Consider the following 25,121-nt stretch of genomic DNA (forward strand, 5'->3'; position numbering starts at 1 on the left):
TGACTTGGAGCCTCACTTCTATTTAACCCTGGAACAAAATGTGCCCTTAGCAGAGTCTATTTTCTGCCAGATCCACATGAAGTTACCTGTTGCTATGCGAATCTGGTTTTCCCCCATTGACTTTGCTTGTCAGAAACCCCGCTGTGAAGGTTGCAAGTGCCAATCACATAACCCCAGGATGCTGCCTCCGCTGAAAATACATGCTAATTACCAGGCATCCGAATTTTGATCATGTGACTGTAGGGATGCTGCGACAGTAGTAGGCGTGAAGATGGGTCATAAGATGGGTCATAAGTCACTTTTCTCAGTGTCGTCGTAACTTTGAACAGTCGCTAAACACATGGTTGTAAGTCAAGGACTACCTCTATTTGCCATTGTCTTCCAGATTTGTGTGTGTGTGTGTGTGTGTGTGTACTTCAAATTCTGCCCAAATTCTCTTGAATTCTAGGCGATCTCCCCATCCAAATGCTAAGCAGGGCTGGTCCTCCTTAGCTATCAGTTCACTACTGCATCTTGCTGAGCTAATTCCTGTATCAAAACAGGAAAAGTCTCCTTCAAGGCAAGCATGTTTCTTTGTGAATCCATGGACACATCTTGGTTATTTTCTTAACAACCATACCAGGTGGCATCCTTCTTCTGGATGGGTTCCCAATATGGCCTACAGCCCTGGCATTTCTGGTGGTCTCCCATCCAAGTGTGGTTTGGCACAACTTAACTGAAGTGCTGTAACCTCATTGAGCAATTCCCAATTTTGTGCCAGATTATTATATGACCAGCTAGATGCTGTTCTGTGTGCATAATTTTTATTCAAAACTTTTAAACAAGAAGGTTAAAAACTAACACAAGCTAATATAAAGAGAAAGAGAGAAAATGAAGGAAATCAAAGGAAAAGCAAACAGTGCAAGAAAAGAAAAAAAAAAGTTGATGAAAATTAGAAAAGAAAGGTAAAAGATATTAAGAAACGGCTTTTGATATTCTTCCCAGCAATTATAATACAATTGTATTTTAACCTCTATCTGTAAAGTTAAGTCGTGATACTCTTTTTTCTATAACCTATCCTGTTTTATCATCAAAAACAATTTTTTTTCATTTTTACGCAAAAGGTCCCTAAGAGGCTTCTAATCAGCATGTAAATATAAATAATGTCTTTTCTCTAATCAGAGAAGTCAATTTATCTATTTCAGCAAAATCCATGAACTTCACCAATCGTTCCTTCATAATGGGTAGTCTTGAGTGTTTCCATTTCTGTGCAGATCGTTGCTGTGATCATACTTTGAAACACTTGCATGTTTTTTCCCCTAAATCTTTTATCTATTAATCCTAAAAGGAAAAAATTCTGGCTTCAGTTGAATATTGATCTTTAAGATCCTCCCTATCAATGTATGTGTTTGAATTCAAAAATTTTAAGCTGTTTTACACATTCACCAAGCATGATAAAATGTCCCTTCACCTTGTCCTTTTCAAAGGTGCTTTTCCAAAAGGCGACTGGACTTTCTTGGTTTTATTCTTCGAAAACATTTCATTTCTCATCCAAGAAGCTTCTGATCCAAGAAGCTTCTTGGAGGAGAAGAGAAATGTTTACAATGAAAAACAAACAAACAAAAAAGTCCAGTTGCATTTTGTAAAAGAATCTTTGGGACCAACCATGACCTGGATCTCTATAGTCATTCATCTCTTCATGTTGTTCACATTTCCAATATATACACTGCTGCAAGCAAGAAGCTCCTTGCCTAAACCCCACATTCCTCCATGGAGCAGTGACACCCCCACCCCACAAACACACCATCAAGTTGGGGCCGAGTTACTTCAGCTACTCGGTTCACACTTCGAGCACAGAGAAACAAGACCGTCCAGAGTCTCCTGACTGATGGTAATTATTTTTACCAGATTATTATGTGATCAGCTGGACGCTGTTCAAGAGGAGCTGGGTGAAGCTGGACTTTACGCAGTTAATCCCTTGGCCCTAATCCCTGTGTCATTTTCCTCTGCTGCTGCTATTGCTCATGGAATGCTAGTTGGTAATAATTTGGCCCATGGTGTTGTGTTGCCCCACCCATCCCTCAAATGGCACAAATGCCATTTCTCTCTCTCTCTCTCTCCCTCCCTCCCTCCCTCTCTCCTTCTTCCTCCTTCTTCGTCCATCTCCCTCCCTCTCCCCTATCTCTTCCTCTCTCTCCTCTCTCCCCCTCTGTCCCTCTTTCTTCCTCTCTCTCTCTCCCTCTCCCTCCCTTCCTATCTCTTCCTCTCCCTCCCTCCCTCTCGCCCTCTGTCCCTCTCTTCTCTCCCTTCCTCCCTCTCTCTCTTCCTCTCCCTCCCTCCCTATCTCTTCCATTCTCTCTTCCTCTCTCCCTCACTCTCTCTCCCCTTCATCCCTCCCTCTTCCTCTGTCTCTTCCTCTCTCCCTCTTCCTCCTTCGTCCGCCTCCCTCCCTCCCCCTCCCTCCCTTTCTCTTCCTTCCTCCCCCTCCTTCCCTATCTCTTCCTCTCTCTCCTCCTCCGTCCCTCCCTTCCTCTCTCTCCCTCCCTCTTCCTCTCTCTCTCTCTCTCTCTTCCTCTCCCTCTCTCCCTCTCTCTTCCTCTCCCTTCCTCCCTCTCTCGCCCTACGTCCCTCTTCTCTCCCTCCCTCCCTCCCTCCCTTTCTTCCTCTCTCCCTCCCTCCTTCTCCCCTCCCATCCCTCTCTTCCTTTCTCTCTCTTCCTCTCTCTCTCTCTCCCTCCCTCCCTTTCTCATCTCTTCCTCTGTCCCTCTCTCTTTCTCTCTTTCCCTCCCTCCCTCTCTCTCCCTCCCTCGTCTTTTTCCAATAGCAGATAAATGTTCATCTCTCTGCAGTAACACGTGTCGCTTCCCTCACTCATGAATATGTGTCTCACATCTGGGATATATAGAGTGGCTGTTCATTTCTTTAATACATTGGGGAGGCCTTAGGGGCTCCTTCAGAAATTCTCAGTTGATAAGAGCCACTTGGGGATGTCTCGACTATGGGGGTGGCATTTCAATGAAGAGCTGTGTACATGTATGCATATATTTTTTTTCCATTCCTGAGGGTGGAATTAGCTTGCCTCCGACAATCCTGGAGTGAAATTTGCCTGTCTCTTGGCATTCTGAATTTGAGTGGCTGAGACTCTGCAGATAATTACATCAGTGTTGGTAAACCACTTTTCATCTGCTTGTCTCTTTGCTCTTTCTTCTCCTCCTCAAAGATCTTAGGAGGGAATCTTCTGCCTATGGGGGAAAAAAACTAGAAAATATATTACTAGTATAGTAATAGAAAATATATCTATTACTAAATAGATAACTAAATAGATAAACATATCTATTAATACATTATCCCCCAGAGTTTCTTCATACTTCATTTCATTTCATGGAGGGGTGGGTGGGGAGCGTATTGAATTAGATGGGTAGTGGAATAATTTGCTGTTTTCCCACTTTCCTAAGTCATCTTCCTTTCAATGTGGCTGTTAATCCCTGGGGGCAGAATAAGAGAGACAAATATCTGCATTTCATTCCTTGCCAGCTTAAGGGCAGAGGATTGATTTAGACTGGATAAAACCCAGATGTTCTGTCCATTTTCCACCCTAACAACAGCATTATAGCAAGAGTAATTGTCCGAAGACTGATTAACACAAGTTTCTTGTCTGTGTGTGTGTGTCTCTCTCTGTGTGTGTGTGCTTTGTGCAGTTTGATGTTGATTGCAGTTTAAAACCTAAATGACTTTATTACTTTATAAGTAACTCAAGGCGGCAAACATACATAACACTCCTTTCTCCTCACAGCCCTGTGAGGTGGGTGGGGCGGAGAGAGAGTAACAGGACCTAAGTCACCCAGCTAGCTTTCATGCCTAAGGCAGGACTAGAACTCACAGTCGCCCACTTTTCTAGACCAGAGCTTAGCCATAATACCTAACTGGGTCTCCAGAATATTATTTTCCAGAAAGTATGACTCTCCAGAATAATAATATCAGGAAAATGATTAACGGAATTTCTTGTGCCCTGTGTAAACTGGTGCTGATTGCAGTTTAAATTAGTTTTTTCAGCATTCTGAGATAGGTGTAGTGGGGAAGCCAGGCATCCTGGGATGTGGATGTCAGAAGGTAGTCTTTTATTCCAGCATCGTCTTTCTTTTTTGGGCCTGTCTGGGAGCTAAATTTGCCTTGTTCCACGGAGTGCCAATCTACACAGACTTCATTTGTCTTCGTCCTGAAAAAAAAAAAAAAAAGACTTTTGTAACATTTTTCTTGACTGTTCCCAAAATTTGCCAAGCTCATTAAGCAATTAATTGCCATTAAGCAGAGAGTTGCCAGCGCTAGATGTGGTAGAATTCCATGTTCTCGTCTATTAAATCTCTTTCCTTCCCACAATGCAACTGGAAGATAGCGGCTTCTTCCTCTTCGGTTCTATAAAGTCTAGGCATAGACTTACTGTCTATGCTGGTTTGCAATCTTCATTGAACTGTTAGCTAATAAAAAACACATTAACTTAGTTAAAGAAGTCAAAGTCATCACCTAAGGACATGGGGGAAGGAAGAGAGACCACAATCAGAAGCTACTTAGATGTCCAGAGAATCCATTATAGTTGCATTGTGTTCAATCACCAACAACAGAAAATGGAGTTGAAGTGATCTGAATCAGTGGCAGCACCTTTTTAAGGGCAAGGGTTGAGCTTGGCTCACTCTAAAAATAAAACAAGGTGAGAAAAAAAGTCATGTGCCAAGAGAAAAATTAAATGTAATTGAAAATAATGTAATATCATCAATAGTATTACTCCCCATATTTTAAAGTATATAATATACATTATTATATATTCCCCATGTATTTAATTAAATGCTAATTTGATTCAAAATAATGTAATATTAATAGCTTTACTTCCTATTTTAAAAAATATTATATTCAGCATTATTTCCCATGTATTTAATAATGTTCTCCTTTGTTCACAATTGGAAAAAAAAAATGACAATTTTGCATTATTTCTGGATTGGCTGTTCTCAAGGCATTGGGAGTTCTTTATAGCCGTGGGGCCTTTTTTTAATCATCCCCAAATAATAACATTATCCTTCATTACCTGGAATTGAGAAATCACCATATGTTCCAACTTTTTTTAAAAAAACAGAAGAACAGATATTAGTAATTATCCCAAACTACTGGGTCTCTGTTGAATTTCTATAATAACAGCCAGACTAGTGTCTTGTTCGCCACGGCCAACTCACCGCGAGATAACTCGCTGCAGGACAAGAGTTGCATTAATGTCAAAGACATGGTGGAATAGAATCATTAAAGAAAGGATGCAAAAGGAGGGACAAAATAAAATGCGAATGACAAAAATTAATATTTTTTTTATTTTAAATAATTAAATTGAACTGTTAAATTGTCCCGCAGTGAGTCGTTCCGTGGTGAGTTGATCATGACGAGTTGACTGTGCCGAGTTGTCCCATTCCCGATGACCAGCTGCTTAGAGGACATCAACAGCTTCTCCATTGCAAGATCTACACTTAATTGCTTTTCTTTCAGAGAACATGCAGTGTTGCCTGATAACCTTTCAAGACCCCTAGTGGCTTTTTTTTTTTTTAATTAGATTTATATGCCGCCCTTCTCCGGAGACTCAGGGCGGCTTACAATGCATTAAGCAATAGCCTTCATTCTTTTGTATATTTATACAAAGTCAGCTTATTGCCCCCACAAACTGGGTCCTCAATTTACCTACCTTAGAAAGGATGGAAGGCTGAGTCAACCTTGAGCCCTGGCGAGATTCGAACCTGCAGTAATTGCAGGCAGCTGGTCTTAATAACCAGCTTAATAACAGGGTGCCTTAGACCACTACCAAGGCTCTTAAGTCCCCTTTTCTGTCTGAAGTCCTGTCTGAAGTTCTGTCTTAAGTCCTCCTTGGCCTTTTCTGTCTGAAATACGCCCTTTGCTCTGTGGACAGGGCTCAATTGAAAAGGATTGGGGAAAAGTAGCTCACTTAAAGGATGAAACTCTTAACCTGAGAAAGGGCTTCTCCGTTTTGATCAGATAATAAAATAATTGTTTCTGTTTATAGGCATGTATTTTGCTGGAGAAGTCTATGTTGAATGCCTTTTGCTTCATTATCTGCACCTGTCACTACATTGCACACAGAGAGAGAGTGAAGGGCGGTTTTATTGCATTTTAATCAGCCTGATAATCACTAACAAGGTGGGGTATCGGTTTTCAGATGAAATAAATAAGTGAAGAAGAAAGCTTGGGCGGCAGGTCTTTATGGAACAGACTTCTCAAATATTAAGCCTCCTGTCGCACTGCATTCCTGTTAACCCAGGCAATGTTCGAATGTGCTAGATGAGGAATGAGGGGAGTTGTGCTGTCTGAAGCCTTTGGAAAGGCTTGTGCGGCATGCAGTCGCTAAGCGTGCGTTCAGTTCAGGGTAGGGTTCGTGTCAGCGAACTGTGCAGAAAGATCCAACGGGGAAAGATTGGAAATGTAATGATCTGTGATGCACACACACAAACACACACACACACACACACACACTTGCAGGGTTCAGGAGCAAGGAAATCTTGCTTGGCTCAAGATTTCCCCATTTATGGAGTGAGGCAGGCAGCCTATTTTGCAACCCCCAGAACAGATGGGTCTAAACTTTTTGATCATTTTTTAAGGAGGTTTTCGGAGGTGGGATTTAAAGAGTTGAAATGAGTGCCCTTAATTCTCTGCAGGGTGTCAGAGCCTCTTAACACCCCAGCCACCTGAAAAATGTGTACTGCAGAAGGGATGAAATGCTTGACTAAGGCTGCAAACAAATATCTAATATCTGCATTAGAAGTTCCAAGGTAGGATGGGAGGATAGAAGTCCTGTATTTCTTGCCATCTGCCGCATAGCCCTGCCAAATTTAAAGAAATCACTTTAGACACTCTATTTTGGTTTCTTCCCCATCTCACCTAGCAAGGAATTTATCTATGTCTAGTTTAATGAATAGAAGGACTAGGGCAGGGGTGAAATCCAGCAGGTTCTGACAGGTTCTGGAGAACCGGTAGCAGAAATTTTGAGTAGTTCGGAGAACCGGCAAATACCACCTCTGGCTGGCCCCAGAGTGAGGTGGGAATGGAGATTTTGCAATATCCTTCCCCCAGGAGTGGGGAGGGAATGGGGATTTTGCAGTATACTTCCCCTGGAGTGGGGTGGGAATGGAGATTTTGCAGTATCCTTCCCTTGCCATACCCACCAAGCCATACACATAGAACGGGTAGTAAAAAAATTTGGATTTCACCACTGGACTAGGGGTGACATAGTAGCACTGTTCCAATATTTGAGGGGCTCCTACAAAAACTATTTTCCAAAGCACCAAAAGGCAAGAGAAGAAACAACGGTTGGAAACTATCCAAGGAGAGAAGCAAACTAGAACTAAGGAGAAATTTCCTAATGGTGGGAGCAATCAACCAACGGAACGGCTTGCCTTCAGAGATTGTGGGTGTTCCATCACTGGAGGCTTTCAAAGAGAGACTGGACAATGATTTGTCTGAAATGATATAGGGTCTCCTACTAGAGCAGGGGGTTGGACTAGAAGACCTCTGAGGTCCTTCCAACTCTATTATTCTATGTTCTATGTCTTTAACAATTCCCTGTAACAAAAACATTTTTCTAGTCCAGACTTGTTCCTAACTGCTGAAGCAGGGAGAATGAAGTCCATGGTTTTGAAAATAATAATAATAATAATAATAATAATAATAATAATAATAATAATAATAATAACACACCTGACATAACAATAGTTGAAAAGAAAAAAGTATGGTTCATTGACATTGCAATACCTGGTGATGCACGGATTGAAGATAAGCAGCAAGAAAAAATCACAAAGTACCGGGATTTGCAAATTGAAGTTGAGCGACTATGGAAAAAGAAATCGTGTGTTGTCCCGATTGTAATTGGAGCCCTTGGAGCAATACCCAAAGGGCTACCCCGCTATTTAGAAATTCTAAATTTGCCAGACTTGAACATTTTGACTCTACAAAAAACCACCTTACTCGGAACAGCTTACATCCTCCGACGATACCTTAACAGTTCCTAGGTCCTTGGTTAGGACTCGAGCTGCTGAGCTATTAACCAGCCTCAAAGGCTGTGAATCTCACTAAAGATTAACTAATAATAATAATAATAATAATAACAATAATAATAATAATAATGATGATGATAGAATTACTTGAACTCTCACTGTTTGGGGAACAAGACAGTAATGTGGCTGTCACCCCTGATGAAAAAGGCCCAGGATGCCTTGGATGCCTTTTGTAATTAGATCTTATGGGAGTGGTTTGGTGTTTCTATGCAGATCAGATGTGGTTTGGATTAGCTGTTCCGGGAGTATTAAGTGTCTCATCTCAGTGCATAGAAGATGCTGAATTTGCCACATATCTCTGAAGTATCATATCCAGAGGAATGGCACCTTGTCTCCCAACATTTTGGAGATGGAAAGGCAGAATTTTCTAGGGTCAGCTGTTTCCTTAGGCCCAGCAAAGCCCCCGTCCTGCTCCTCGTGCCATGTTCGTCGATGGGCACATTCTCTGGGACACAAAGTCATCCAGAAGAGCTGGATTTCTGCCTGTCACCGGATTCGGTTTGCAGTTGCTGCTCAGTGGCAGCAATTCAATACGGCATGTGGCTCCCTTTTCAGCCCTGCCTGGCAGGGGACTACCCGTCCCTTAGTCTGCAGCGAAGTGCTGTTTCAAAGGAGAAGGTTGGCTTTACAGCAGAGGTATCTAAGCTTAGCAACTTTAAGAGTCATGGACCTCAACTCCCAGAATTCCTCAGTCAGTGTGACTGGCTGGGGAATTCTGGGAGTTGAAGTCCACAAGTCTTAAAAGTTGCCAAGGATGGACAACTCCTGCTCTACAGCTTTTGAAACCTACTTGTGAATCACAGTTCAGAAGACTGCACTGATGTCCCTGTTCCCAGTCTTTCCAGGACTCTTGTGTTTTCTTTTCATCGATGGCCAACAGTGCTTTTTAAAATTAGTGACGTATCCATCTAGCCAGAAGGACTCAAGCATTACGCCTGTCTTTTGATGCTCCTCAAACAAGCAGAGAAGCAATTTCTCTTTTAAAATAGGAAACAACTTGAACCTGTAACGTATCGGGAGTGCAAGAGGAGGTTCTCTGCATCTGGGCCGCATCTCTTCAAGTTTGCAAGTGAAAAATACTCTTCTTCAACATTCTTCGGTGCAAATGGCCTTTCCTTTGCATTGTAGGTGTGAGAAGACCCTTTAAGAGTCTTCTTTCCTAGATTCATTTTCCCTTCCCAGAGCAAGGCCAGATTGGTTTTACATGCAAAAACAGTTGGTTTGTAGAGTCCATAGCAGTGGTGAAATGTAAAATTTGCTACTACCGGTTCTGTGGGTGTGGCTTGGTGGTGGTGGGTAATGTGACTGGGTGGGCATGGCCAACTTTTTTTTTTTTACTTTGAAAACCATTTTTTCTACAACTTCTTCCACCTAAGAGATTGTTTTAAAAATACTTTTAAAAGCCTCTGACGATCCCAGCTGATCCGCACGATCGTCAGAGGCTTTTTTTTTTTTACTTTTAAAAGCATTTTTTTCGGGCTGAAGAGGTTGTAGAAAAAATGCTTTAATTTTTTTAAAATAAAAAGCCTCTGATGATTGCGCGGCTCAGCTGGGCATGGGGGGTGGGCTGCAGGGATTTTTGCTACCGGTTCTCCGAACCACCCGCCACCATCGCTACCGGATTGGACGATCCGATCCGAACTGGGAACTTTTCACCCCTGGTCCATAGGAGTAAGATTTACACCTTTCAGAGAGAACCATGTTGGTTTATGGTAGCACAAAAACCAGGGGGGAGTCAAGCAACCTCTTCTCCAACTACTGTCATGGATGTGATGGATCTGATGAAGTGAGCTCACAAAAGGCTATCCCTTCTAATACAATTTGTCAGTCGGAAGAGATGCTACCAGACCTTCTCATCTCTTTCAGAATAAATAACAGAGTTGGAAGGGACCTTGTAGATCTTCTAGTCCAACCCCCCCCCCCCACACTCAAGCAGGAAACCCTATACCAGGGGTGTCAAACTTGCAGCCCGCAGGCCGGATGTGTCACTTGCCCTGCCCCCGCCTGGTTTAGAGAAGGGGGGGGGAAAGTCCCAATACGTCACGTGACGCCGCCGTGACGATGTGAGTTTGACACCCCTTCCCATTCCATATACCATTCCAGACAAATGGTTATCCAGTCTCCTCTTAAAAGCCTCTACAGATGGAGCAGCCACAACTTCTAAAGGCAAGCTGTGACACTGGTTAATTGTCCTCATCATTTCAAAGATCCTCCTATGGTTCAAAGCTTGCTGCCTGAACATGCAGGCAATCGGGGAAGAGAGGCTTAGTTAAATTCCCCCTCAACCTCTTAATGTCCAGATATTAGCAGCCAGTGGTGTTTATCTCTACGCAGTTCAAAGCTTCCCTTGATTGTCTGCTTTTTGGCACATCAGTGCCACTATTAAAGGCACAAAAGCAGGTCAGAGCGGGTGTCCGTCATCTCACTCCTCCTCTCCCATTAGTGGTTCTAGATAGCTGGTTCTTAAATATTCAGATTAGCTCTTTACTATTGTAACTGTTGATCCTAAAATTGAGCAGCCCGGTTCATTGCACTTGGAGACCGGGACTGTCATAAGCATTTTCCAAGTTAACATCGCTGAGACTTCTAATCTGCCTCATTGAGGTCACTAGCATTAGTAAAGCAGGCAGGTGTGTTGCTTTGCTATATATTTAAGGAATACCAAAGAGTCAACTCATTTACCATCAGGGAATAATGGTGTGTTGTATTGAAAGCTAAAATATTGATCCCTTTTGCGCATGAGAAGTTCAGCAGAACTTTGGCTGTGGGGTGAGAAGGGTTAATGTTTTGGCCAAGGTGCAAAGATTAGCAACAGAATGTGTTGAAACTAGTAAGGAGCCACTGCTGTCCTGTAATGACAGGGTGTTTCTGTATTGTTTCCAAACTCAGTTATTTGTAAAGACACAAATCTAGGGGATAATGTGTGAAGTATGTCTGGGCGTGAAGCTTATTAGAAGCCATATGTTTTAATCTGGACATTTCTTATGATGTCATTTTATACATGGACATATGTATATAGTTTGTTTGGCAATTTAGTGATCTCCAGATGTTTGAGCCATATGTATGCGTGTGTGTATGTGTGTATATATGTGTATATATGTACATATGTGTGTATGTATATGTGTGTGTATATACACATACATGTGTGTCTGTGTCTGTGTGTGTGTATCAATCAAATTTATATTTATTTCTTTATCAGCAAAATATAAATTTGGTATAAAACAGTTTGTCGTGAATGCGACTGCTTGAGGGCTCCTGGATTGGAGCTGAAAGGCGAAAGGGAGCAGAATGCCCCCTCCCACATGTTGGGGTAGACCACTTGATAGAAAAACACTTTATATATATAAAGGGCAGCAGGGTGCTTGCCGGCTGCCGGAAAAAAAAAAAGCCTAGAAACTAGTGGATTGGGATTTCACTGAACTAGGGCTGCATAAAAATGTTGGTTTACATAGGAAGAACCTGGCTAAAAAGAAATACACATAAAGGCCTACGAAAAGAAGACATACATACATACATACATACATACATACATACATACATACCAAACTATTCTAAAAATACGAGTTCCAGGTATATTAATAATATATATATGTGTGTGTATAATGTGTGTATATACACAACACACACACACACACACACACTTCTTAACTATACACTACTGGTTGTAGCCTGTAGTATATGGTTAAGGGATTATAGCAGGGGTGTCAAAGTCGCGGTGTCACGGCGGCATCAGTGACGTATTGGGACTTTCCCCCCCCCTTCACTAAACTGGGCATGGGCGTGGCCAGCGCGTGCTGCATCCAGCCCACGGGCTGCAAGTTTGACAGCCTGGATTATAAGAATTGAAGTCGAAAACTACATTTATAGTGTTGATTTTAAAGTTAGAGAAGGAAGTCTGGCCTTGGAATGTGATAGAAAGTCAGCATTATGAAGTAGTTCCAGTATTTGGCATGTGTGTGCGTGCATAGGCAAGTTCAGCATAAATGACATAAAATATAAAGCTCTAAGGGAAACAAGAAGACTAAAACACCTCCTCACCAGCAATCAGTACCCATATGAGCAGTGTTTAACACCAAGATTAAACTAGACCAACAATCAAGTAAACAATATCCCAATCATGGAACTACAAATGCAGACAAACAAGCTAACAGTATGACAACTGCCTAATCAAGGAACCATCAAGAACACTCCTGCCAATACTGACAGGGCAAGCCACTAGTGGATAAAAATGAGCAAACCCTACTCATTTCTGGCACTGATGCTGTTACCTAGTTTGGTAGTGAAACATCTGCAAGAAAACCACCAGGCTCACAGATCACCAAGGACCCCTCATAAATTAGAGCCAATTTAGCCTAGTGGTTAAGGCACCAAGCTAGAAACCAGGAGATGGTGAAGAAACTTCTTGAATGAGAAGCGAAACGTTTTCACAGGAGATGGTGAGTTCTAATTCTGCTTTAGACCTGAAAGTCAGCTTGGTGACTTTGAACTAGTTATACTCTCTCAGCCTTACAGGGTGGTGGTTGTCAGGAAAATGGCAGGAGGAAAGAGTAGAGGTAGTGCTTGACTTATAACACAGTTCATTTAGTGACCGTTAGAAGTTACAACAGCACTGAAAAAAGCGGCTTATCGTTTTTCACACTTAACGACCATTGCAGCATCCCCATGGTCACATAATTGAAATTCAGATGCTTGGCAACTGACTCATATTTACGACAGTTGCAGTGTCCCTGGGTCCTGGAATCCCCTTTTGCGACCTTCTGAGAAGAAAAAAAAAAAATCAGTAGGGAAGCCAGATTCAGTTGACAACCATGTGACTAACAGATGCAATGATTCACTTAACAACTGCAGCGTGTAAAATGGGGGCAAACTCATTTAACAAACAGCAGCATAAATTTTGGGCTGCATTGTGGTGGTAACTCCAGGACTACACCTGTATTAGATACGTTGGCTGCCTTGAGTTATGTAATAAAAAAATAATAAAAGCGGGAGATCTCTCTTCGTCTCTGCACCCACAAGAGTTTGGAAAAAGACGCGTGTATTTTTTGCACGCTCAGGCGCTCGGTTTGGCAGCTCCCCGGTTTGGCATCTGCGGAGCAGATATTTTGGGGGGCCCGATCGCTTTGATAAATCCCTCGCCTGCGGATCGGAGAGGCCGGGGTCTCTCGGTCGCGTTATATCTCTCAGGGCGGCGGCGATGGATGGATGGAGAACGGGGGCAGAGTTCTCCGGCGCGAACTCGGGTGGGTGCGTGGGTGGGTGTCGCGGGGGAGCCGCTGGCAGGACTCGCAGAGGCTCCTCTCTCGCCCCCGCTCGAGAGGCGAAGGTGGGCGGTGTGGGAGGGAGGCTCGGGCTCGCTCCTCCCCGGCCTGAGAAGGGGGAGGGCGCGCTGATCGCTCGCTGCCGGGATGCGCCGGCGGGGGCTCAGCCGGTTTGGGCAGCGCACTGAAGCTGCACGGGGTAAGAAGAGCGCGCTTTGCTGATCCGGATTATACGGGTTGGGTCTGTGCGGGTTGGGAGGGGTGAGGTTTGCATTTAAAGAGGGAGGGCAAGGTAGCAGATGTGCTGCCGCGACCCCTCCCCAATTCTCCCCCCCCCTTCACCCTCCCGCTTCCTTTAATTCCACGCGCGGCTAGGTTTGCTGAGTGACCGCCCTGGATCTTGTTCCTGTACAATCCTGCAAGTCTTGTTTACTTCGGGGTAGTTGTTTCGTTCCCGTGCTTGGCAGCCAACCACCTCTCTGTTTCTGCTTCCCCCCTTCCTCTCTTCCTCTTTAATCCATTTGGGACCACAGCTTTATCAAAGGGGATGCAGGAACCAGTAATTATAATAATGAGACAGGGAGGTTGCAGCACTTGTTTTCCCTCACCTGCCTACCATGAGATTCTTTCTGTCCCCAACCAAGTCTGGAATTAACCCCCGGAAATGCTCAGTGGAACTATCTTATCTTATCTTTTTTTTTTTTTTTTTAGTTAGAAAGGGATTTCTGGATTAAACCCAGTAACAGTTCCGAATCTGCTCTCCCTGCCTCTGAGGGAACAAGGGAGAGGTGCCCCTCTTGGTTATTTGAATGGTCTACCTGCTGTTCTGTCAGAATCTTTCTTAAGAGTCGCAGCCAAGGGATGTTTAACTGATTAGATTCTCCTCTTTATCCTTTCCTGAAACATGGGGCCTCTGCATTCTCTCTCTCTCTCTCTCAGCTGCAGCTTTAGAATTGTTGCTGATTTTGGTTTCATAATGGGTTTTGTGTTCCTTCGCAGTCCCTTTGGAAAGAACCACACAAGGTTAGAGAGATTGAAATGTGAGGCGTATTGTAACAAACCTCTTCTGTTGCGTTTGGTATCATCGGGTCAGGTACTGGAAGTTCAACACTATATTTTCCCCCTTGCCTCCCCGGTTACCAGCTGCTGTGCTTTGGAGCTTTGACAGCAAAAAGCCTGAGTTTTATTACACAAAGAGCATTTGGGATACGCACGTGAATTTCTCTGACCTGAGTTGACATTAGACCTGTGGTGCTGGCTTCAGCATCTACTTTTAGCATTTTCTAAATTTTGTGTTCTAATTTTCATTCCAGTCTGGTTAAATAATATATTGGAGTGTGTGTGTGTGTGAGAGAGAGAGAGAACCATTAAAATAATCTTTATAGGAACTGTGCTAGACAACTGATAATCCTTGGATAGGATTAATCTATAGGCCCTAGACTGTAGTAATCAATCCCCATTATGCGTTTAGGCCAGTCTTGCTGAACTTTTTAAGATTAAGATGTCTAGTGTCCTAATCTAAAACATTTGGAGGATGCTAAATTGGGCACAGCTTGTTTGTACTATCCTTCCATCCTTCAGAGTATGCTTTCTGGACTTGGACAAGAAGGAACTCTGTACCATGAACTGTATCTTCCACTCTGTCAGCTGATCAACTCACCTGTTGTTCAGACCACAGACATGCAACTCCATTGGACATGTCCTACAAATGTGACAATCTTATGCCATCCTCCCATTCCTATCTCTGGAGATATTCTGCAAATTATATGTATCATGCTCTACGTTTCATATCATCCTTTCACTAGGTAGTTGGCTTGCCTGTCACTGTTCTTCATTGATGTGCATCCCTCCCCCTCTGTTTCTCGGTTTCTTTTTATCTTGGCATCCTCAATGCTTTACAGTTGCTCAGACTCAAAATATTTTAGCCAAGCAGCAGAGGAAGAAAGAAGACAACTGTCTAAATCCAGGGATGGCAACTGAATAGAAGCCTGGCTCACTGCCGCCCCGTCCCTTTCATCTAGTAGCTAGAAAAGTGGAGGAATATGGCATAAGGGTCATTTTCCATAACATAGTCCATCATTATGAACAGAAAGTTTGGTAAAAACTTTTCATCTCCCAGAACTGAAACAATTTTTATGATCTGGCTCCAATCTTGCCCGTACTTCCAACAAAGAGATGTCACATTTGAGAAACAAACCAGGAGTCTTGGCTTCCAGTCCTACATTTCCAATTGGGACTAAATGTATTTTCTGGATCTCTGAGTCTTCCCTCAGACTACATGATGTGTCATGAGAAATGTAATTAAAGGATGCTCTGAGTTCTGAAAACCGTTTTTTCTGTCCTTGCACAATCCATGGCCTTATCTACCTCCACTCAGTCAGTGCTGTGCCGACAGTTCTTTTGCTGCTTGTCTGGATCCTTTTTTTGTTCTCGACATGACATGAACTGGACTTCTTGCTGACAAGGGAGGATGTATAGTGCATCTCTGCAGAAGTCTCTGCTCCGAATTTGGCATTTTTCATCCAGAAGGCCAACTCAGAACAGTCAAGACATGCAGAGGGCAAGATTCTCCATGGAATCAGCAATTCCCAGCCCTATGTATTAAAATATCTTACATGTCATTGACAATTTAAAACACTTTAGGAAACAGAATGTACATTGGAAATAAAATGTACATGCTGATACACACAAGTTATATACAAAGAAGGCTTCAGATGTTTGGAACATAACTCTTCCTTCTTAACTGGGAATTAAACTGATGCCCTTTCCCTTGGAAATGTCATGCCCCCCATAAGGTCTGATTCCACTTCCAAGCTAGTTCTAATCCCTGGGATAAATACCTTTGTTTTATCTTTCTTTTTTAAAAAGCTCCCCTAAGTGGGTCTCTCTTGCTTCCAAAGCTTTATTTCCATAAAGTTATGCAGAAAATGTAACTTTTGAAGGAATCTTAAGATATCTGGGGAACATACCTCAGATTTGTTTCTTTTATTTTTATTTATTTATTTGCCAAGCAAATATAAGATAACAGGTAAAAGTATAAACATAATTTGAATACATGAAAAGAGTAAGAGTAAAAAGGAACAAAGCGGGAGACTTAGGTTTTGAGGGTTATACTGATGCATGACCATAATAAGGATTGGTTTAATTGGATTTAGGTTTCGAGGGGCGTTCGCTTGGTTTTTTTACAGACATGTGCTTATTATAGACTTATTCATTTATTGTTAGTGATCAGTTTCCCACTCTAGAATGAAAAGGGTCTTGTGTTTTCAGTTTTCGACGGCAATCGTCACGAGAGGGGTTGAAGGGACAAAAACGGGGTTCTCAAGCTGCAAGCATGCAATGTTGCGAGTTCCTATTTTGAGAGAAACATCAAAGGGCGTTTTCTGTTCACATGAGTGAGATTGTGAATAGGCATGTAAGAATGCTCAAGGCTGTTGCGGGAAGAGGAGGAGGAGACTGTGTAGTGCAGAACGGGAAAGAACCTTTTTCCCCTGTATCTGGAATTTGTGGAGGAGCATACATGGTAGGGCAACAAGAGTGCATATAACTGGAAAAAGACAGGGGGGCGGGGACTTTTGTTTATTGCTGCAGATCAAAGGCTGTTTGCAGTTAATTGTGTATCTGTGGCTGGGTTGTCAATCCCCAAAGAAGCAAAATGACCCTTTTGCAGCCCGGTGGTCTGTCAAGCAATAAAATACCCAAGTAAAAGAACACTATGATGCTATGGGGAGTAAGATTCAAGATTTAACCTATTCTCTGACATATGTACAGTGTTAGGGTGAGCAAGGATTTATTTATTTTTTTGAGGAGAGGAGGGAGAAACATGCAGTTACATAACAGAGAAACCTACATCCAGCCAAAAACATTTCTCCCGCCCCCCCACTTCAATCTAGGAAAGTAAACAAAGGCAAAAGTCCTTAGATCCGTCCTGAGTTTACTAGGGTCAAACACCATGACCAGGGCAGCTATTTATGGCACAGGTATTATTTTGAGCTGTTATCTGCTGAACATGGGGTTTCTGCTCATTAGATGTCATGACAAGATGTAGTTACATTACCACCTGGTGTCTCCCAGCTTGGTGCACCGGAGAAGACGCTGCTGCAAACTGCCTCTGCCCTCTCGTTGAACGCAGGCAGCCTGAGATTGTAGCTGCCCTACTGCTTGACTTTGTGGCTTGTTAGAAAACGGAGCAGGAATGGTTGAGCTTCTAACTTTCCTAGTCCAAGTGGTGCTTCAGGAGCCCCAGGGGCGGTAAATAATAAGGCCTGCTCAGAATGTCTTTCAGCACAAGAAACCTTTGAGATTGTCTCTGTGGAAGACCCCACTTCAAGCTCAAAGGAGATGGCCTTCGTGTACAACAGAGCAGAGAATCAAAATGAAGCAAGTTGGGAAATCCTAGGAATGCCTCTTGGTATCTTCCATTGCTCATGGCTTGAGCATACTCAGGCTTTGTAGAGAGAGTATGGTGCCTCTCTCTTACTGAACATCCTCTGGCATTAAAATCCCAAATTTTCAGAAGTTTCCAATTTCTCTTGTCTCATGCAGCAATTGAATCATGGCCATGGGGGTCTGCCTCACTAAATGGTTATGGGGCCACTTTAGATTCAGTGGTGGATGTCAGGAAAGTGCTACAGCTCCTTTTTGTTGTTGTTGTTGTTCGACTTAATAAATTTACATGGAGAATGAGCATTCTGAGATAAAGCACATGGATAGGAAGTAGGAGGAGATCCTGGTATCTTCTAATTTGTTGGTCGAAGTGTGATAATGGTGTGTGAATTACTACTTCCTGAGACAATGATGTGGAAAAAGGAGATTGAGCAATATTTGGAGTTAGGATAGAGAAGTTGTTTTAAAACCCCAGTTCCACTCTTACTCCAAGAAGACCAATATTCAGATAGCAGGTCAGGGCATGGTTCCATTTTTAGATCTTTTGAGGGATTATATAGGTATAGAAAAATAGATGTTGGAGTTTATCTCTAAGCCACTGATGAAATTCAATTTTTTTTACTACGGGTTCTGTGGGTGTGGCTTGGTAGGCGTGGTATGGCTTGGTGGGTGTGGCAGGGGAAAGATACTGCAAAATCTCCATTCCCATCCCACTCCAGGGGGAAGGATATTGCAAAATCTCCATTCCCACCCCATTCTGGGGCCAGGCAGAGGTGGTATTTGCCAGTTCTCGGAATTACTCAAAATTTCCACTACTGGTTCTCTGAACTACTCAAAATTTCCACTACCGGTTCTCCAGAACCTGCTGGATTTCACCCCTGCTCTAAGCTCTTCAAGACAAATAAGGACCATTGCTTATTTGGTAGGATACTCTAGACTAGGGCCAGGATTCCTAGTTGTATTTCTCCTTGAGATCACATATGTTGATTTCCTCATCTTTCATTGCTTGAGAATAGTGAGTAGGGAGCCAGTGAGTTAGTACAGAGGCAGTCTAATACTCTCCAAATATTTTGGATCGTGAGAGTTGTGTAGTCCAGAACATTTAGGGTTAGCATACAGGATTATGCCTATGTTCTACTTAAGATGTGTTTTTAGGAGAATAGAATAATAGGATTGGAAGGGACCTTGGAGGTCTTCCAGTCTAACCTTCTACTCAGGCCCTATACCATTCCAGATAAATGGCTTTCCATTTAGAATAGAAAATTGAATAGAGAATTCAATATATAATATATATTCAATATAGAAAATTGAATAGGAAATCGAATGTGGAATAGAAAATGAATGGCAGGAACATTAAAGACTACGGTCCTTGAATTTTTAGTTTGAATAGAAGCATGCTTTGGAATATGTTGTCTATAGTAATCTTTTTCAGGAGAATAAAGAAATGTGTGCCCAACTAACAGGATTTTGCTGTTGGTGGTGATAACTAATAGGTAATCTTATTGTAAGGTGACACCGAAATATAATTTTATGCCATTTCATTCTATTTTACATATTTATGTATTAAATTATATTGCATCTTATCCTATAACTATTGTATATTACCCTACTCTTATTTTAAATTGTTTGTATAGGATTTTATTGGTGATATGTATTTGAACCTTGATATGACCTATAGGCTAATCAATGAAGCTATCTATCTAATAGGTAATCCCATTCTAACATTCTAATAAACTAGGAAATATTCAACCAGAGCTGGAAAATCTATGAATTAGACATAACAAATTGGAACAGTAATCGGGAATAATGGGAAAGGTAGCACAAAAGTATCCAGTGAACAAGAGATTCCCCCTCTGCACAGTATTAATACCTTGAATAAGGTATTAATTAAATATGGCAACTGATACTTCCTGAATGTAGAGAACCAAAAAGATTACCTTGAAAAAAAACAAGCAGAGACAGTGAATTAGTCTAGTGAATTAGGGAGATGTCAACCTGAGTTTCTTTCTCATTCTTCCTTTATGTCAGGGACTGAAAGTTTATTTTTGCAACCGTTGCCTTTGCCTCATTTCTTCCAGTTCATCTCTGCAGTCTCCACATTACGACAGTTCTTCTCCCTTGAGAGAGCTGATATTGGCCTCCCCTCAACACTCATATATCAATTGAGAGTTTAGGGATAGAAAAGGGAATAGTAGTTGCAGTAATGCATTGAAAAGCAGGCCATGTATTTAGGGTGAAGGCCTGGAATTTGGGGGCACCCTATCTTCTGAGTCTCCTTTTTTGAATTTCTTATTGCTTACTGATTTGGGAAATGCAGTATCTTTGCATCTTGGCTGTTTTTTGTTTGTTTGTTTGTTTTTTTGAATTTTTTTTATTTTTTTTAGACATACAGCATAAAATATATCTTTTTAAAGCAAGGATTTGATCCTGTATAAAATAGGTACAATTACTCACATTCCCTCAATCAATCATCTTGGCTGTTGTTTGATCTGAAACATTAGCTAGTGTTTCTGAACAACGGGATGCTAAATAAAATCAGGGGATTATGTTCTTTGTTCCTGGGTGGAATCACAGAAGGGCCCCGAGCCACAGTTTCCGCATTGATGCAGATGTAGCATAGGGAAGACGTAAGGCTTGCAGAGAACTGAAGTTGGTGGCTGGAGTTGAGGCTGCATTGAGAGAGGTTAAGAACTGGGCCTAACCAAATCCAGAAGACTTGCTTCTGGGATGTAGTGTAGAGTTCCAGCTCTCTGACCTTCTTGGCTCCTGCTAGTGAGTCCTTCAGTCTGTCAACTCAGTTCAGTTAAAAAAAAGAAAGAAAGTGCTATTGCAAATATTCTCAACTCCTGTCCTGTCCTTGTAGAAAAGATTAGACCAGAAGGAAGATTTTTTCCACTTTTCTTCTCTGTGGCTCACTCACTAGCTGTCAGGACTGGGCAAGTCCTTGAAAGACGTGCTTTGCTGCATGTGGGTTCAAACATGAATCAACACACCTCTTTTTAAATTGTTTAAAACAGCCATGTGGTTTGCAAGGCTCATTAGCTGCTACAGAAGCCACTTCTGGCTCCCCCCCCCCCCCCACACACACACACGTGCACGCACAACCATTTCACTTTCTCAAAATGTGGAGCTTCTGTGGGCAAAGGAGCCTTCCCAGTGGCCTATGCTGTCTTGTCTTAATTATTGGTCAACCCTGTCCTTACAGTCTACATGGAAAAGAACTTCCTGGTTAAACCAAGAACCCGATACGAGGTTATATGAGGATTCTTTAAAAATACAGGGCTTTGCAGTCCCTTATTTTGATGTCCAGTAAAAAAAAAATGGTCTGAAAAGGATTTGAGCTAATAATTTGTCTTTACATCTGTTTCTTTCTTCTTCTTTTTTTGAATCAAGTTTTATTGATTTTTCCCCCCACATTCACCCGCATCTTTTTTTTGAACAGAGTATTGGCCATTTCTTATCTTATACAATTTTTCAAGTTCAAATACATTTTACTCAATTACAATTTTTGCCAAAATCTTCCTTTTTTCCCTATTTTTTCTTTAATTCATATCTCAATATTTCTATATTTATTTATATAAACATCTTCATCCGCTCTCAAATTCTAATTTTCCTGTTTGTTCACATTTATTCTCTTTTATTTTTTAACAAGTTCTTCTTTATCTTCATATATTCATACGTGTGTTCGGGGTTGCCTTTCTTCCATTTCCTCTTTTTTGTTATACAACAGTCTTTCTTCTCAGTCTTTTCCCTCTCCCTCTCTCCCTTCCTTCTTACTTTCTTTCCCTCTTCTCCTGCTCCTTACTACTTCCCCTTCCTTTCTCCTTCTCCTCCTTTCTTCCTCCCTGACTAACCCTCTCTCCTACTCTGATTTCCCCTCCCTTCCTTCCTCCCCTCTCTTCTATCCCTCTCACTCCTTCCCTTCTCTCCCATCTCTCTACTTCTTCTTCCATCTCTCTCTATTGCTGTATGGATTTTCAATTTAATATTTTCACTATGGTGTCCAGGCAACCCCGACCTTTGTTTCATTTATTAAATATCTTTCTCAAAATTCTTATCTTTTTGTTAACAATATATATTTATATTTCACATCTTAATCATTTCTAATTGCCCCCAATCTAATTAGTTCTTATTTTAATCTTAATTAAATTTATTCATATTATTACAACTTATCATTTTATAAACCTCCGAGACTGCACTTAAAAATATGACAATTCTTTCAATTTCTCAAATTTTCTTTACATCAGTTTCCAGGAAGATGGCATTGTTAGATTATTGCAGGGGAAAATGGTGTTGCAATACGGCATCAGCTTTTGTGACCATCTAAAGAAGCAGAATTATGAAGGGAGAGCTGAAATTCATGAAAATTTGAGCCATAACAAATATGTATGTCAAGGAAAGGCTCTAAGGCGTGTTTGTTTTCATTTCAGATTAGTACTAGTTTGCCTCCAAGGCTACGTTCCCGCTTGACAGAAAAGCAGGATAAACACTGAAATGCTGCTGCTTCTTGCACTTGAGAATGCTTTGCTTAGCTTACATCCTGAAAGAATTGGTGAAAAATGGCATTTTCATCCCAGTTACACAGCTGAGCAAGGTAGCATTTCAATGGTGGTACCTTAAAATGCATTTGAGACAATTAAAGTGTTTATCTGTTTAATAGATAAGAATAAAAACACATTTTATATACGGTAAGCAAGAAAACACAGGCAAGTCATTTTTATAGATTTGACCCTTTCCTACTTTACATGTCTAGAATGATTGTTGCTTTTATTTTGGGACTGGAATGCTTGATGGTCTTTTGGGTTCCATATTTTCTCCATTCACCTTTAATTTTTTGTATTTTAATTGTCTTTTAGAATTGTTGATTTCAATTCTTGATGGTTTCATTTCAGATGATTTATATTCTTACCCCCTTACCCCCCCCCCCTCCTCCCCACTGCTGGAGGCTTCTTCTGGAAGAAAAGCAGTGTAAAATTAAAATTAATAATAGTAATAATATTTCAGTGAAAAGCTTGGGAGGCTGGGGTGGTCTATTGATTCATGGTGCAATCTTTTGCGTGTTTATCTGGAAATACGACCTATTATGTTCAGTAGAGTTTATTCTCTAGCACATTTAGAGACTGAGCCGAGCTGCAATCAGGAACTCTCTAAAAACTAAAGCCATATAGCAGAGCTGTTACAGCAAAGATTTCCTACAGTGGAAAATAATTGATTTGGATTACCTTTGTAGACTTGTCCAATGTTGTACTGCAGTTGTCCATAATGGCAAACATTCTGTATTTATCACTGGAGAAACAGCTTGAGTTAGAGAGTTGAGCCCTTTCAAGGTAAGTGCTGGAAGAGATGATAAAATCCAGGAATTCTCTTTATATAGCAATTGCTTGTTTTCAATCAAAACTTCCCTAAAAACCTGACTACAGCCTGACACTGTTGCTCTGGCAAGTCATATATCCCAGCCTACCTTTTGTTAATGGGCCCAGAATTGAAAGTCTTACCTTACTGGAGGCAATCTAAGTTACTTTGCATTTGTTTTCCATTAGAATTTTCCAGCAAAAACAACACAATGTCTTTTGGCATCTTAACAACTAATGTTTATATCATTGCATAAGCTTTCGTGGATCACAGGCACCTTCATCAGAGGCCTAAACTGTGATCTTATTTTAGATCACTACCTGGACCAATTCTTTCTCCTACCCCTTTCATCTTCCTGTTTTCCTTTCTTTTATTCTCCCTCCCCAGCAACAATTGTCTAAATATATTACTTCTCTCACAGGACTCTGCTCTTCTGTACTCCATGAAGCAGATTATGATCCATGGAAAGTTTAATTTGTTAGTTGTTAAGATGCTGCAGATTTTTACCATTTGTCAAAGAATGCCACTTATGCCTTTTCCCCAGCTGATTAAATAAAAGATGTTCCATTAAAATCTAACTGTCTGAAAGATTATTATAAGAGCAAAATATTTAAGGATCTTCAAGTCTGAAGACGCTTGGATTGTTTAAACTCCCAAGTATGTTCAAAGGTTGGCAAGTCCATTTTCTTCCCTGGATTCACAGCCCGTTTCCCTCTCTTCCAGTTTGGTCAGGAGAAGGCATATAGAAATGCTCATTTCCATTTGGGATTAATCACTCCTTAAGAATTGGGGTTATTCTTGGTGATGGTCACAATAGCTGCAGGAAGCAAGATGGGGCTTGCTGACTTAGCTTCAGAGCATGGGATAAGCCAATGCTTCCCCAACAACAATAAAACTTGCCTCTTCAAAGCCTTAGAGAGCCAATCGTACCCCAATAACAAGAAAGCAGTGTCAGCAGTTAGAAGGCTAGAAACAAGGAGAAGGCATGTGCGATTGAGCCCAAAATTTATGTTGCTAAGTGAAACATTCGTTAAATGCGTTTGCTCCGTTTTACGACCTTCCTTGCCGCAGATGTTAAGTGAATCGTTGCAATTTGTTAAGTTAGTAACACGGTTGTTGACTGAATCTGGATTTGACTTTGCTTGTCAAAAGGTCGCAAAAGCTGATCACAGAACCCCAGGACACTGCAACCGTCATAAATGTGAACCAGTTGCCAAGCGTTTAATCATGTGATCATAGGGATGCTCCCACAGAGAGGGCCTCGTCAGGGTGCCGTCGGCCAGACAATGTCGGCTGGCGACCCCCAGGGGGAGAGCCTTCTCTGTGGTGGCACCTACCCTCTGGAACAATCTACCCCCAGAGATACGAGTGATCCCAGACCTCCGGACTTTTCGTCGGGCCCTTAAAACCTATTTCTTTCAGTTAGCCGGGCTGTCCTGATTTTATGGTGGGTTTTTAAAATTTGAAATTGGTTTTAAATTGAAATGTTTTAAATTATGGGCCAAACTTATTTAATTATTTTAAATCTATTTTAACTTTTGTGTACAAATGTTTTACTTTGACTATTCACCGCCCTGAGTCCGAAAGGAGAAAGGCGGTATAGAAATCTGATAAAATAAATAAATAAAATAAGTAAATGGTTGTAAATGTGAAAACTAGTCATAAGTCACTTTTTTTCAGTGCCGCTGTAACTTTGAACAGTCACTAAATGAAGACTGTTCTTGTAAATCAAGAACCACCTGTATTGGGTGGGAATATTTTAGAATCAGTGTTTATTCATTTGCCACCCTAACTTCTAGGCATGCTTTGGGCAGCTTATGGTAAGATACAAAATTAAAAAATGCATCATTATAAAACCCAAATATTACATTATATGTACCCAAATATATAATACGAAGACCCCACTGGAGGTTGAAGGCTCATGGAAAGAATACAGCCTAAGAATATTAAAAGGCAGGGGCTGTTTGTAGATTCAGATGGGCAGCGTTCCATAAGGTGGGGGCTGCCACAATGAAGAAATGTTATAAATTGTTTAAAATTGTTAGCAGGG

General features: G+C 41.5%; 1 protein-coding gene across 9 annotated transcripts in view; it reads left to right on the forward strand.

The window, feature by feature from the left end:
* ZNF385A (zinc finger protein 385A) overlaps nucleotides 1-25,121 on the forward strand; it is a 175,235-nt gene that overhangs the window by 74,612 nt on the left and 75,502 nt on the right. The window contains exon 1 of one of the 9 annotated variants that reach the window (XM_087886741.1): nucleotides 13,325-13,532. The exons of the other annotated variants lie outside the window; for them this stretch is intronic. The gene's annotated coding sequence lies outside the window, so the exon portion shown is untranslated. Of the gene's footprint in view, nucleotides 1-13,324; nucleotides 13,533-25,121 lie in introns of those variants that run through there. 9 annotated transcript variants of the gene reach the window in all.

The sequence above is a fragment of the Pantherophis guttatus genome, chromosome 2 (assembly GCF_059756535.1).
Source record: "Pantherophis guttatus breed Tessera chromosome 2, ASM5975653v1, whole genome shotgun sequence".
Taxonomy (NCBI): Eukaryota; Metazoa; Chordata; class Lepidosauria; order Squamata; family Colubridae; genus Pantherophis; species Pantherophis guttatus.